Source organism: Parambassis ranga, chromosome 7, assembly GCF_900634625.1.
Source record: "Parambassis ranga chromosome 7, fParRan2.1, whole genome shotgun sequence".
Taxonomy (NCBI): Eukaryota; Metazoa; Chordata; class Actinopteri; family Ambassidae; genus Parambassis; species Parambassis ranga.
In genome coordinates, this window is record NC_041028.1 from 7,556,083 (window position 1) to 7,572,201 (window position 16,119).

At 43.3% G+C, this 16,119-nt stretch overlaps 1 pseudogene; it reads right to left on the reverse strand.

Moving 5' to 3' along the window:
• The window catches only part of LOC114438732 (ERC protein 2-like), a 92,144-nt pseudogene that overhangs the window by 23,642 nt on the left and 52,383 nt on the right, over positions 1 to 16,119 (reverse strand).

A 16,119-nucleotide genomic window follows, 5' to 3' on the forward strand; every position in this document is an offset into this window, starting at 1 on the left:
GTCAGTCAGAGAAGCCGCAGAGGAGGAAAACAGAGGAGCCAGAGCTCAGGTGTGTGTGTGTGTGCCAACCGCAGAAGCTCGGAGGTGTTTACAGTGTGTGAATATATGCCAGTAAGACCCACTGACTCACTTGTGTGGGTATACCAGCATTTCATGTGCCCATAATGGTAAACCATGAGGGCATTTCACTAAGCCACTGTTTTAATGGCTGTTTTACAACATAGCACATCCAACAACATTTTACATGCAGCTGCATTTTACACAACCCATCCCACTTTTTTTTGTTTTTTTAAATCACTCACTTTGCAGTTTTAGTGTACTCCCTTACACCCCCCTTACTTCTTTTCATTCTTCTTCTGACCCTGAGGGCAGGGCTGTCATTTAGGAGGCCGTCACTAGTCACCTCTGGGTGCTGTGTGTCCTGGTCTGCACGGCCCACCTAATCAATAGCCATTCCTGTGTGCTCACACACATACACACACACAGACTTGCAATCAATTAGTCCAAAGATTTATACCACCAGGCAAACCTAAAGGTGTCCCCCCCCTCACTTCCCCACCCCCCCCCCCCTTAGGCCAATCCTTGTGGGCTTTCCCGAGAGCCCTACCTCCACACTAGCCAAATTACACTAATAAGCTTTGTGTGTGCATGTGCATGTGTTTGCGACTGACACTAATTAGCAGGGCTAGTGCACCTACTTCCTCGGCACCATTTCCTGCGATAGTAATTATTAGGTATGTGTGATAAATTCCAGGCCTTCTTCCATCCATCCAGAGATAGAACAAGAGAAAAGCAGACAAAAAAAGAGGCGGGAGAGCATTTAATACTCAGAGGAAGTTAGGGAGGTCAGTGTGTTAAAAGAGCATTGAGGTAAAAGTCGGAAGAGACAATGAAAGAATGATTTTACTCTAGTGAGCAGCTCAATAGGAAGCTGAAAGCAGTTTCCACATGCAGTGCTTTCCAATTTTATTCTTGATGTGGCCCTCCTGTCTTCTTCTTTGGTCGTCAATCACTGCATTCCTTTTGTTTGTGCGTGCCGCGTTCACCACGTGTCAGTCATACAAATAAGACAAAACACACAGGTAGACTATTGTCCATGTTTGACCAATAGAATCTAAAAGACAGCTTTCTCCCTCCACTGTTCATAGATTAAGTTCATGCACCCACAGAACTTCTGTCTCCTGCAGAAAAATAGCAGCCTTGCAGTTTTCCTGTAGTTTTTATAGTCTGACTCCCTGCTACAGGACGCACATTTCAGGATGCATTCTTCCCTTCCCTTCCACTACTACAACAACAACCACCAGGCTAGCAACCTACACACTGACACCGCTGCTTTGTTCTTTATAACTTGTAATGATCTACATAGAATACGTTTAACCATGCTTAATTCCTGTTCAGTTCATCTATTTCTTTTGACACAATGGCTGCAGCCTGCAGTCACAGAGGATAGTATAGTCTGGAAAAAAGTGGCTCAAAGAAAACTCCTAACCATCATTTACATTAGCAACTTAACACATAAATCTCTAGGCTATTGTCTCCACCCTTGCAGTTTACTGTACAAGGACTTAAGGATGGATTTCCATGTGATGAAGTCCTTCATTGACAAAACCTCAAAGGAGGAGGAAGAGGAGGAGTAGGGTGGAGTATGCCTAGACCTTGACATAATAACACACCTATAGGTTCGACAGCTGACACACATGTCAAAGGTAAACATGAATGTCAGAGGGCAGGGGAGCACAGACAGACATGATGAATGGCCCGAGGTTCCCACGAGGCGACACAAATACAAACTTGCTCCGAATGAGAGGAAGGAGCGGCGCGGTCAGCCCCTCCTCATCCCTGGCAATACAGAGAATCCCATTCACATGCTGCATTGACCCTTTATGGCTCACCTATCACAACAATGGCACTGTAACATCATATAGTAAGTGTGTATGGCTCTCTATACATGTGTGTATCTACTGTACCATATGTGTTTCTATGAGGTTGGAGCTATTACTGATATTTTGCCAATACACAGTATGTGAATGTAATTTCAAGACGCGACGTGAACGAAATGCTTGGCTGAACATATGAATGTGTAAATATATAAATGTGCTTCAATGAGAGAGTACAAGTGTGTGTGCGCAAACTGCAGTGTATATTGGGGTGTGAGTTTTTGAGTGTATGAGGGTGTGTGCTCGTGTGTGTGTGTAGGTTCCTCGGAGAGATCAGTGAGCGGGGACATGACCTTGCCAGTACAGCTGGTCTCTCTGTGTGTTTAGTCAGTGTAACCATGGCGATGGCACTATGCAGACAGGATGTCTACGTTGGGGATTTGAAAGTCATAACGTTGCTACTGCTCTAAGCTTCATTATGCCATGAGTTACTGTAACTAGCCAACACATGGATACATGAGCAAAATTTAATTTGGGGTTACAGTTTTTGGATTATTGAATTTCCACTATGTAGAATGCTTTGATAAAGGGTGTTGAGTAAAGAAGTACTCAGATATTCTTTTACGTTATAAAAATAGCAACACAGCAATCGTCCTCTTCCAATTTCATTCCAAACCCTAGTTAGGTATATTAAAATGGTTGGAAGCGTACAATCCAAAGTGTTCATTACTGAGCTGCAGAAAAAACTTACTCAGAGCACTTACGCATGCATTTCAATGTGCACTTATTTGTTTTTATTTCTCTTATATCATAATCTTTAAGTAAAAATAAAGATGTTTTTAACGTGTGTGAGGATCTTCTTTAGTCTGCCATGGTGCAGGTGTTCTGATATTCCATGCTCAGTGCTAACCAGGCTCTGCTCCCTCCCACTCTTTATGACTCTACTCCATCTTCTCCCTGCTCCTTCTTCCACCACTCTCTCCATCATTCTCCTCCACCCTTCCTCCATCCATCAACCCCATCACCAATCACACCCTCACACCGCCATCCTTTCCCCCCCCATCATTTACTCCTTACTCCCCAATTCATTGCTACAAGGTTCTCCCTCTCTTTTCCTGCACCATCATCTTTTTTTTAATGACCATGTGATCTATCCTCCATCTCTCAAATGTTCAGCTCGCCACTTCTCCACGTCTAAAAATTTCCACTTTGTCAACTCTGCCTGAAAGCTGCCGCTACCTTTACTTTGCTTTATCATCATTTTCCATCACTAAAATGTAAACAGAGATAATATCACCTACATTCCCAACGTCTACAGGAGGATCAGGTTCAGTAAGCCACTGCAAGTTGTGGTGTGTAGTATTATCCCATTCAGACTATGGAAACATCTCAATGGCTAGCTATTGAAAATGTCCAAACACATAATTTCTCTATTGTGCACCTAGAGCCTGTGACCCTAGACACCTTTAATGACTAGCTCCTCTAGAGGCCATCTGTGACTGTGTCTGTGAATACTGTACAGTATGGTGGAAACTTAATCTGGTGTGGGGTGATAGAGGAGACCCGCACTGCTCCTTATACATCAAGCATCCAGCTCTGTATCTGAAAAAGGGAAATATGCGCGCTCTCTCTCTCTCTCTCTCTCTCTCACACACACACACGCACACACACATTAGCTAGGAAACCCAGCATGCAATGAGAGGATATTGAAAATGATTTTTCCCCTCTTGTCTCTTTCATTAACAGTGTTGAAAAGCCAAGAGTTCTCTACCTCCCTCTGGCTTATATGCACACAAACACACACATTAACAAACACATACACACATGCACACAGAAAGCTCCGCAATTCACTGGGGAACGTGCCTCACATGGTTTGCTTCAGCTGGTCTTCTTGACAAATGCCACATTACAGTGGAGAGAAGGAGAAACTTGGCATGCAATCAAACTTCTCTCATGATTTCTAAGATTTGAAATACTTCAGTTTGGGTAGCCCCTCCATCCCATCCTCCCCTCCCTCTCATTCTCTCACATTTTTCCTGCATTCACTCTCTCTCTCTCCCTTTTGTTACCTCTCTTTCTCTGCTCTAGCTTTCCTGTTTAGTTTCCCCTGTGCTAACGTGGACCAGAGCTGTGCTGTGGGAATATGGCCCCCTTTTTAAAGCTGAAAGCCACAGTTTGTGTAAGTATGTGCATGTCTGCAGACGTGAGTGATTATATGTGAGTTCCACTGAGGTTGTGTGTACATTCTGCATGCGTATCATTGTGGCTTTTTCAGATGTATGTCAGTCTCACAAAGCTTTGCCCCTTGCAATTCAACAGTCCTTTAATCCTCATCATCAGTGACCCCAAACCCCAGCCTCCAACCTCTACACACACACACACACACACAGAATCCAATGCACAACAGACCACACACACACTCACGCCCCCTGTGCCCCCCTCCATTAGCTCTCACCAGTGTAGACTAGTCAAAGTCTTGAACACAAAGGCAAAGAATCTACTTTGTTGCTGTTTATGTCAACCAACCATCACACCAACTTTCTACCTCAAACGTCTTTCTAATGGTAATATAATAATAATGTAAGCTTAGTGCCAGCAAAAGGCAGAAATATTATTCACACTGAGTGACTTTGCACACATACCTAGGGCACAGCTTGTGTCTATCATATGTAATACATTTCCTCTGATAAACATTCCTGGTAATGCTTGAATGGTGGAAATTGGAACAGGCAGGAAGATGGTTTCTAAGAAGTGTGTGTGTGCAAAAGCAGGCAGAGCCCACTCTTTTGTCAGTCCCCAGCAAACTATCGACATAATGTAGGCTGCAGAGACAGACGTATACACACATTCTTTTACGGTTAGAGTGATCCGAGGGGCTTGAGGCGTAATGGATTTTTAAAGTTGTGTTTTTAATACATATGTGCCAGCCTTCCTTTTGTACTATACCGAGTGGCTGACATTAAAGGCATTTCTCCACGGCACATGACAACCAGATATGTGGTTCCATGCTCCTTCAATCAGAGTGCTCAAAGCAAACACACATGTAGCCGATCCACTGACAGATCACTGAACTCACTCACACATTCAGACATACCCACTGACACACACTCACACATGGAAATGCAGACAGTCATGCACAGCTTTTTCTTGGCTTGCTTGTCCTCTAACTCTTTCTCAGTCACACGTAAAAAAAGAGGCGGACGGACGTGTTTTCTCTGACCTGCTGTTTGAACCTGCACCACCTGTCCTCAATAAATGTAACTTTTCACAAGGCAGCTATAGACAAGGGCTGATCCTGCTTCAGAGCACACCTCTGAGCTGATGTCTATATAACCTGTACAGATGTGAACAGGTGAGTGGGGAGAAGTCACTAAATTCAATATTAGAGGCAGGTTTTTGTGCCACAGCAACAAAGTTGCCATGCCAGGCAATAAAATAAAGGCCAGAGCGAAACAATGTTGATTAAAAAAATCTTAATCATACACCTCTAAGGAGTGTCAATCATTGTATACTTTACTGAGATATTTAAGCTGAAGTCTTCTTTTTCTGATCAGAGATGCCGTGAACGTACAGGATGTATATCACTGGGAAAATGGGTCACTGAACAGACCAAGCAATATGAACAGTATGAATAATGTGCAGCTGTACACTCAGTGTCTACTTTACTAGGAACACGTTTATTGTGTATGACCTCAAAAGTTAACACTATGTGTATGTGAGGAATAGGGACATGAATAATGGAGGGCGGTACGGAGATGTGACTGGTTTATGGATAAAGTTTTAGACAGAATGAGTCAAATATGATATGACGATATGATATGACGTGATGATGTTGTTTCCACCAATCATTTTACACCTGGTTAAAAAACGCTGTCAATCATCCTTCCACTGAGACCAATTTTTTACAAAATCCTGGAAAGATGTTTTCTGCTCTGGTGTGCTTTCTGCTTGAATCACATAGAAACCGAACAATCAAAAGCACAGCCAGCCGTCTACTGAAGCCCATCAAAGGAGCAAGTATATCTAATCTAATGCAATCCACTGTAACTGAAAAAATGGCAGGGCTGTTTTATTGAGGGTGCATCTGCTCTCCTTCAATGAAGCTGCTGCTAAATGGTGCCCTATATACAGACAGACAGATGAATATGGCACTAACTTCATTTCCAGGATCTCCTCCAGCTGTTTGCGTCTCTCCTGATGCAGACTGCTGAGGTGTCCGTCTCTTTCACGCAGGGACTGCTGAGTGGAGGACAGCCGCAGTTTTGTGGCATCCAGCTCTTGGCGTGTTTTCTCCAAAGCACCCATCAACTCCTCTAACTATTTGAAGGGAAACATGACAAACTGATTATTAACATGTATTGAAAGGTGATCAGAAACACAATGCACTTTGTGTGTGTGTTTTGGAATGCTAAACGATGAGATGAAATGACATGAAAATCACTTGCCATTTGACATCTAGGAGAAGTGGTGAAGAAGGTGAAATTACTGCGGCTAATGGGTGAGTTGAGCGGTATGTCCACTGACCCCTGCGGTGTAAACAAGGTTTTCTCTGCTTCCCCACCTTTCACCACTTATTTTATCTCACTTTCAAGTGTGGTTCTACTTTAGAGCAGGTGAGGATAATGTTCAGCCTCTCAACTACATCTCCTCCCTCTGCATACACATGCCCTCCAGACACGGGAGCCGTAAGTCCAACCTGAGTTATCTGATAGACAGGATGTGACCTCAGGGCGTCATTATCCTGAGACAGGAAGTGTCTAATTGTCTAACAAACACTTCACAATAGGATGAAGTAGTAGACAAGCTTCTTCAGATGATGTGAATGGAACACCACAAACAATAAAAAATATATCTTCATTCAGTTGATATCATTTTATTTTTTTTATGTTGCGTAGTCTAATATTACATTCTGAAATGAACAAAGGGAAATAGGAGAAGGGGAAGTTAAAAAGAGAAGTATTAGGAGAAAGCACTCCATGGGGTAGGACATGAAAAAACACGGGCCTCTTTTATGAAGGGGCCAAATCGTTCACACATTTTCAGGACGCTCTCCATCTCCTCCAAATTTCTAGGTGTGTTCCACAGATGTCAGATAATGTGCTCACAGACTGTTCATGAATATCACATATGGAATAGGAAAAGAAAGGGGTGAACGCAAAGTAAGCAGGAACAACTTCATAAATTCTTGGAAATGTAAAAAAGCAATAAAATTTACTTTGTGCCAACAACAACTAAGCAATTAACACACACAGTACCGACAAGACATCCAAGTGTCCAAAGTCACCAGGCTAAAATGATTACAAAGCCAATCTTTTCATGTTGGAAGCCAAGTATCTCACACACGACTCCATTAACACCCACCACATGTCTATCAACCCACATGCGCCAACATTTCCCCTCCCAGTCCTTCATTAGTCCACCACCCAGGCTAGCCTTTACTTCACAATCACATCATTAATAAGGAATACAATGCATTTTAGTAAAATTAGAGGCTTAATCAGCTTAGCGGCAAGCCTGTGCGTGCTAATTTAGCTCAACTTCAAGGCAAAGCCCCCCAGCCAGGCTAAGGCCCGCTAAGACTGGCCCAAAGCCCCTTTAGTTGATAAGCTGATTGAGGGCTCAGAGGTAAGGGCCAAATCCCTCATGTCCATTTGCGTTGTGTTGCTGGTTCAAAGGCCTAGTTCAAACGGCAGAGAGAAAGAGAGAGGGGGGGAGAGAGACAAGAGCAGAAATTAAGAGAAACACAGAGAGAGCGTGGAGATGATTGCAAGAGACAACATAAGAAGGCAGATGGGAAAGAACGAGGCTCAGAACAAAGGACGGACAGCAGAAATGATTTTACAAGAAAGATAAGAGACAGGGAGAGGCAGAGACGGAGCAAGAGACTTAGAGAATGGGGGTGTGAAGAAAAGCGACCCAGGGCATTACCCATGCTCCATTTCAGCAGGTCAGGCTGATGGAAGACTTTCAGCGCATTACACATCATGAGACTGATTACTCTGGGACAGAGGAGAGAAGAAAGAAGAAAATCAGGCAAAGAGGGAAGGAGGGGGGGGTGTGAGAATGTGAGTTTGGCAGGGCACTCTGAAACAGTGCCAGGGTCAGGTGATGCTGCAGGAGGACCTGCCCTTCTCTCTATTCCATCCATACACACTTCTCCAGATGCCAAGGCAAGAGCTTGATTGACAACTGTCTAACTGCTTTCTCCTTCTGTGGTGACGTCATGTTGTCATACAAAGTTCAAGTGTGTTGACAGCTAACAGTGAGCATCAGTGACAGAGCAACTTGAGTACTTGGCGAAATGGGCACCCTTCCTTGTGTCAACAGTGTGGCTGTAACTCTATTCTAATTCAGATCGTGTCAAGTTTAGTCGCCAGTATGACTGCTTTCTGGCTCAGTATGTTCTCTATGTGTAGGGTCTGGACTGACTTAAACAAAAGTGAGTTGACTATGGCTTTTGGGGTCAATGAGTGTTAATGTGTCACAAGTTAGGAAAGGATTTTCCCGATTCTACACATGGATAAACTTAGGTCAAAGCTGAATCATCAATGCGTGCTAAAAGTCCCACAGACATAAATATACTTTTCTTTCAGACCTCTCAGAGGATCAGAATATTGTTTGATAAACACAGTATCCATGTTAAATGGAAGTCAAGCATGCAAAGTACAGAAATTGCGAAAAAGGAGGAAAAAACAAGCCACAGTTAGCATTGGCTCTCACTGAATTTGCTAAACTGAGTTTGACCCTTTCTTACTTTGGCATTCTGGCCACCAATCTCTGCTCTTCATCTTTTAAGTTCTCCTAGGGAGCAAATGTGTGTTTGACGCAATGCAGCCACCATCCTGCCCCAAAATGTTAGTTCTTGTTTTAACCACCGATTGCTCTCATATTACTTGTGGCACTCATAAGTAATGCGAGGTCATTCTCATTCAAATGCACGCTCACACCGAGAGGAAACACACTCCCTTGCCCTATTTCTCTTTCCCACCGCAGACACACCTACACTCACTCACACACACACACACATAAAAAAACATGCATATGATTTTGGAGCCAGCTAAAGATATAGACAAACCAGCTGGCAGTCAGAAAGACAGAAAGACAGACAGACAAACAGATAGCAGGGGACGCAGAGTAACAGTGCAGCCTGTGTTCAGTTGTGCATGCATGTAAATTCTCATTTCGTGCACATAAACTTAAAGCATGTCAAATTTATGCTTATAATTTCAAGCATACTGAGGAAGACGTTTCATTTTTAAACGTCAATCCAGAAGAAGATAAAATAAACAAAAACCAAAGAAGAAAAAGCAATAGGGAGAGGAAATAAAAGGTAACAATGATATATCTGTGGTAGGAACAACTAATTAAGCTGTTAAATGTCACTTGCTACCAAAGTACTGTCGACAGTTGCATTCCTGACCACAGGGGGGTGCAGTTAGGTTCAAGGCCCCTCTTAGACCTGGGTAAGCTGGAAGGTTTAAAAAGGTAGGCCAGGCTGGCCATGAGGCTACAAGTGTTTGTGTGTGTGTGTAGGTGCAAGCTGGACAATAACAGAGAGTGTGTGTGTGTAACATTTGGTGAACCTCTCTCTGGGCCTGAACACGTGCAGCCTCCTCCTGCGCCCACAGAGCCTCCCTGTGTGCAGAGGTGTTCATGCTCTCCCTCAGTGCTTTCTCCAAGTCCATGATCCGCTCTGCTGTTTCCCTCATGGCATCCTGGGAAGCTGACAGAGGGAGCTGAGGCTTGAGAAGAGGAGGAAGTGTGGAAGCAAAGGAGCAAAAAGCCAGGGAGAGAAATGTTTTTCTTTGAGTGTAGCTTGTTGTACAAAATTCACCATAAAAGGTTTTCGCCTTAGAATCACACTGCCATCAGCAATTTGAGAAAAGATATATTTATCAGTCCCTCTGCTAAAAGTTCAGTCAGTGTGAAACAGAAACAAAGGAACAAAGCTGTGGTGAGAGAAGGAGAGGACTTCTCAGAAGCAGACAGCCAAAAAAGGAGAGTGATAAGTGATGGAGAAAGAGTTTGTAAGTGCTGTGACCTTTGCTGACATGCATATGAGTGTGTGAATGCGTGGGTGTGGGTGTGCAGAGTAGTTTGTGTGTGGCCCCTCTGACACCTATGGTGAGTGGGAGAAAACGATCCCTCTCCTCACTGGTTGATGGAACTGAGAAAGAAAACACTGGACAGAAATAATAAACCCCCAAATCTGTCTCTCAGTTTTTTTTTTTTTAACTTTCTGTCTGACTATGAAAGCGTTGACTCTCTTTCAAGTTCACACGTTCACACTTTGCTGGGAGCAGCACAGAAGCCTTCAGTCACAGGGGGCCGGAGAAACACTTTCAAGTACAAATCAGAGTAGTGTTTAGATGCCAAACGCAGTCTGAATTTCCAGCCAACATGATGGCATGGATTCCCTCGCAGCGATGCAAAAATGAACATATTCTGCTCCATGCTTATGCTTATTGCATACTGTGGTTATGCAGCGAGTTGTGTAGACACACAAAAACAATCTGTGCAATGCCACAGACTTGAAAACACACAAGAGGCAACACAGTCTGTTTGAAGCAATAAGGACATGCGGGGAAGTCCAGGTTCAGAGAAGGCTGAATAAGTGGCTTATTAAGATGCAACTATATGGACTCAAAGTTTTTGTTGAAAGAAAATCCATCGTGAACTCCCCACATGTAATGAAAGTCATGTTATAAACAAGCATCTGTACATAAAGGGCTTTAAACTGCCTTTAATCAATTTTCAAAGAAGAGAAAATAACTACTGCCCTTATTAGTCATCAGTACAAGAGCCTAATTCACCAGTAATACTGAAACTGCAGCAATGGGATTACCCTCGAGTGTGATGAAAAATTGCCCAGCTAGTCAAATCACAAGCGGATGCTTGTGGCTCGTCACGTCAGCACGACACAGCTGGAGGTGAGCAACAAACAGCCGCACACACACACATACAGAGGCAGGCTGTGTGTGTCAGCAGTCCAAAAGTGTAATTGAATGTGACAGACAGGCAGTAATTCGATGCACCAGAATCAACAAGTACCGTCTGGCCCCACCCAACAGCTAGAAACACACATACACACATACACATGCACACCCCACTGAGATGGGTCTGCCACTGCTGAAGTGTAACCTAACCAGAAGTGTGTGCCTGTGTGTGTGTGAGCGACAGTGTGCTATATGTGTGAGTTTTATTTGTAAAAGAATATTTCTGGCTTTCAAGGATAAAACAACCAAAAGGCCAAAAGAGATACAAAGGGAGGGTGTTGGGTGGGTGGGGGTGGTTGGGGTGTGGGGGGTGATATGGGAAGATAATTGCCTCTGCAGCACCAATCATCACCTAATACCCCTGGGAAGGATCGTTACGGCTCTGGTGCTTTTCTGGTTTGATGGAGGGATTATAATCACTTAAATAAACCAGCAGAGAGTGAAAGAATGCATATTTCTAGCAGCTGTGTATCAGTGAACCCCCAACTCACATATGCAGACATCTGTGTCTGTCATCTGCTGTGAATGCAGCAACTTTTATGTATCCCATCTCATGATTTAAAATGTGTTAATTATGTTTGCAGGTCTAGATGTAGTGTACGATTTCTGTAAAGCAATCTGGGAACCAACTTAGAGTGAAGAAAAGTTTTGAAGTGTGTCTATCTTCATTTTCTGTTGCCAGTTTTTTTTATAATCCCCTTGTCTTTAAACAAAGAAGAGAACTGAGGAATTCTGAAGTTCCTCCGTTACAGATAAAAGAGAAATGAAAGGACTGTGTGAAGGCTCGAAGTGAATACTTCCGCTGTGTGTTTTCTCTGTGTTTGTGAAGTGCAGCGTGGCGCAATGGAGACAATGGAGCGAAGAGATGCTATCTCTCTATCCCACATAAAGTTTGTTTGTGTGTGTTTACCCTTGGAGCGCGCTGTGTTCCTGATGGACCCGCAGATAAATGGAGAGGGAGAGAGGGACAGAGGAGGCAAAAGAGAGGGAAACTGCTGAGCAGACACAATATACAGGCTGCATATAAGAAGGTCAACATGGATGGAGGGTGGCAAAATGTGGCATGTGGCGGGCTACATTTTGCTGCCCTCCATCTATCTTTTTATGTTTCCTCACTGCCGCCACTGTCCCTCTCCCATTGTTTAGTCCATCAGGTTTGTGGCTCTAAGTGTACAAGAGTTGCCCAGGTCTCACTGTCACTAGCACCTTCCTCCAGATCCACAAAGGGGATCCCCACCAGTACAGCTAGGGAGAACCACTGGTCCTCCTAATGTGGGGGAGCAGTGGAGTCTGAGCCTTGCCCAGGGTCCTGAACTTCTCACCCAATCTCAGGCCAAGAGTCAGGCCATCCCACAGAGAAAACTCATTACTCACAGTTCATGTTATTAGGTGGGCAGTTAGTAGCTGCATGAAACGACAGTCAGCCTTCCTAGGATACATAAACTTCTCTGTCTAGGATAGTGCTGCTAATATTATTTCTATGAAGTTATTACACCACAGTTTTACCATTTGACCACAAACTTCATGGTGGTACTGGAGACTCCAGTACAGACAGGGGTGAGAATCATGGATATCTGTTCCACATCAGCATGTGAGATATTTCAATGACAGATATTGCTTCGCTGCTAACAGCTAAGAACTGCAAATGATTATCAGATCTTCTAATTGCTGATGTGTGGAGGGAGTTTTGAAAAGCATTAGCAGATGAGTGAAACTATGCGTGAGAATGTTGTATAACATTAAAAAAAATATCTACTCATTTGTGAAGTCCATTATGGTAAAAAAAAATAACAGCTCCGGAGAGCAAGCTTTTTCCAGGGCCCCTCTCACCTCTCAGGTGCAGCCAGTTGCTCTGACATCCAAACGAAGCCTCTGCCAGAGGAAACAAGATGGAGCAGCTCAGGAAACCAAGAGGGTGGGCCATTACAGATCAATGACAATAATAAAAATTTTATGTAGAATGAATACCTACACGTTTAACTGAAACTATCTGTGAATTTTTCCATCCTGCTTTCTGCATCCATCTCCATTTCACATTTTCACTTGTCTGTGTACCTGGCACTCACTTCATGTCTCCTTCCAGGTTATAGCCATGTTAATGTGTCGATCTTAGGTACTGTTTAGATGCAGAAACAGGAAGTTGTGAGCTGCCTGCCAGCATGCACAGCAATAACAAAATGACGCCCACAAAAAAAACGGACTGAAAGAGACTCTTGCTCTGTTTGGCAGAGAGGTATAGAGAACTTTACTTTATCGGCCCTGTGGGACTAACCTGGCATGGCTGCAGTCTGCATATTAACACCTCAGCATAACTCTGCAGGCTAGTATACAAGAACGCACACAGGCGTGCAGAGACAGAGAAGCACACCAACAGCTGACACTCATGTTGACACCCAAGCAGGTACACAGCTTGACAGGTTATATCAGAAAGGCCCACTGATAGACCTCTTAATTATTCCCATCTGAGTCATTGTGCAGCTGCTCAAGGCTGATGTGTGGAGTTTCTGCTTTTGCTTATAGGACTCAGAACCACTGAAGAAGGGAGGACAGGAGAAATTGAAGAGAGCTATATCTGGTCAGAAGAGGCGCACTACACAGAGGGGGAACGTGAAGAGAGCAATGTGTGGAGATAACAGAGAGGGAAAATAATTATTTCTGAGGTACTGCTTGCAAAAGACCCTAAAAAGACAAACAAGAAAAGAGGGTGGGTGAAATGAGGCTGACTGATCTTTCTGGGAAAAGGTAATGAAGTGCTTGATTAGATGAGAAATGGACACATCTGCATGCACACACACACACACACACGCCGGCATATGTATAATCAAACCTGTGATAAAGAGTGCGGATGTCCATCAGTCAGAGTATCTTTCCTTATCTCACACGGCACCGTCTGCTTCTGGATGTTAGGAGACTTGATTTGCCTTTAGACAGACAAAAATGGATGACAACAGATAAAGAGAGGGTCAATAAAGTGTAAACATACATATACACATCCACATCCATTAAGTTTAACTCAGTAGTTCCAGATTAGAAACTCTTGAGGGTAATAGCTTTAATTTATTTAGACTTCTAACTCACTGATTGTTCTCTGTGCTTTAAAAAAAAGTCTCCAAAAACTCTAAAATGTGATCGCAGGATGTGCAGGTACAGAAACTCTCATAGCTGTTAGTGTCAAAGTGCATGTGTCTCCAATCAGAAAGAGATTTAACAAATTTGACCTGCATGGGAGGAATGCCAGGAAAAAGCCTGTGCTGTCCAAAAAGAACATTACAGTCAAACTACAGTTTGCCAATGATCATACTGGCATGATGTGTACTGGCCAGACGAATCAAAGATAGAGTTGTCTGGCCACAGTAACAGTAGACATGTTTGGCATAAACCCAGAGGCAGCTGTTCAGGAGAAGAATACCCACTGTGAAGCATGGTGGTGGAAAGGTTATGGTTTGGGATTGCTTCATTGAACCATAGAAACCAGGCAGCTTTGAGTCACCGATTTAACTGAATCCTTCTGTGAAGTAGGCCTGAAGATGATACGAGGACATCTTGTCCTGTTTTGCAAATTAACAATGTCTGCATGAAGCTGCTTACAATTGAATGACAGAGCTGCAGTGTGTACAGTAAATCCAGTAAGGGACAAACTGTATGTGTGTGTGTCTAGTTTTAGTAACATGGCAGACTGGGACAAGACGAGACTTGACTGATGTAGATGTAAGACACTGCTGTGTAAATCTTTCAACAAGAAAACACACAAACATATGCAGACAGGAGATGCAGGCACATGCACACACACACACACAAAAAATATTTGGCGCAAGTCTAAAAACACAGACACAGATAATAAATCTGCTGTCAGCATTGTGCATTGCTGAAATGCTGATTACAGAGCTGAGCTGTGTATTAAGCAGCCAGGATGGCTTTGTATTTATCTCCACACTGAGATCTGCTCCTTGTCATGTCCCGAACACACTTAACGAAATCCATGTCATACACACACACACACACACGACTATATATATAACACAACCCTCACACACGCGTGTACACTCACTCACGCACCACAAACACACACTTAATACACAATCCATATTTTCTCAAAACACTCTCAAAATAGAATGAAAACACACATCTGTGAGCTCCCAGTAAGGCCTTCACACTTTAAAAAAATGTGAAAGTGTGAGAAAAGCTGACAGTGACAAATTAGTGCTTAAGAGAACCCTCCAACACTGTAAACAAGCTGTGACCATGCAGCTGCTAAAATGCGCCACATTATTATTCCATATCCACACGGGTGTGTTTACTCTGGGCAAAACCTACAAGCTGCCCCCCACATGAGGGCAAATATTTACTGTCACAGCCCTTAAAATGGTGTGTGTGTGTGTGTGTGTGTCAGTTTTTTATGAGTGATGTTGGTGTGCAATTAATGTGAAATATTGCTGAAGATGATGAATACATTTTACTTCTTCCCTACACACACAATAGTGCCTTTTAAAATCTTTGAGGAATTTTTTGTTTTAATAAGAGAAGACAGAGTAGAAGGGGGAGTAGTCAACATTTCTATCAATATTTACATCTGCTATTACTCCCTTGTTCAAAAAAACCACACACTCGGTTTATTAGTCTGCCATTTCTTGTGTCTGGCTTGTATCTTTATGCCTTTTTTTATTTTAAAAAAAATCATCCTGCTGTTGATTTTATAGGTTTTTATCTTTTTTTAGTAGGCTTTGAGACGTGCCGCATAAATGAGGATTATAATTCAATTCTGTTGTGAATGAAGCACATGCACATGTGCACACACATTTACACAGTGAGGAGGAGGAAGAGGAGGAGGAGGAGGCAGAGAATCTGTTTATGCTCAGATCTTCGATGTGTGTGTTTTTATAAGCTCAGAGGCATGTCCACGGAGAACAAACTTGCCATAAGGGCATATCAGCTATCACACACACAGCCGCTACTGGCACAGGTGTATAAACCAGCAGCCACGCTGGTCCTGTGTGTTAGATGATACACCCCCATCGACCCATCAGTGCAAAATGAAGTAAGTGTTTTGACCAATGTGAAGGCAAATGAGGGCACACGGAGTGTGAATGAAGACCAGACGGGGCTGGGCTGCATGTGAGTGGAAAATCTGAGGGGGGAACTGTGATTTGTTGATTACCGAAATGAATAAATTCTTGGGAGGAGGGAAGAGTGTTTTATTGCTGTGACATTTCTTAGAAAGATGAAGTGAGAAAGAAAGAAAGAGCAGT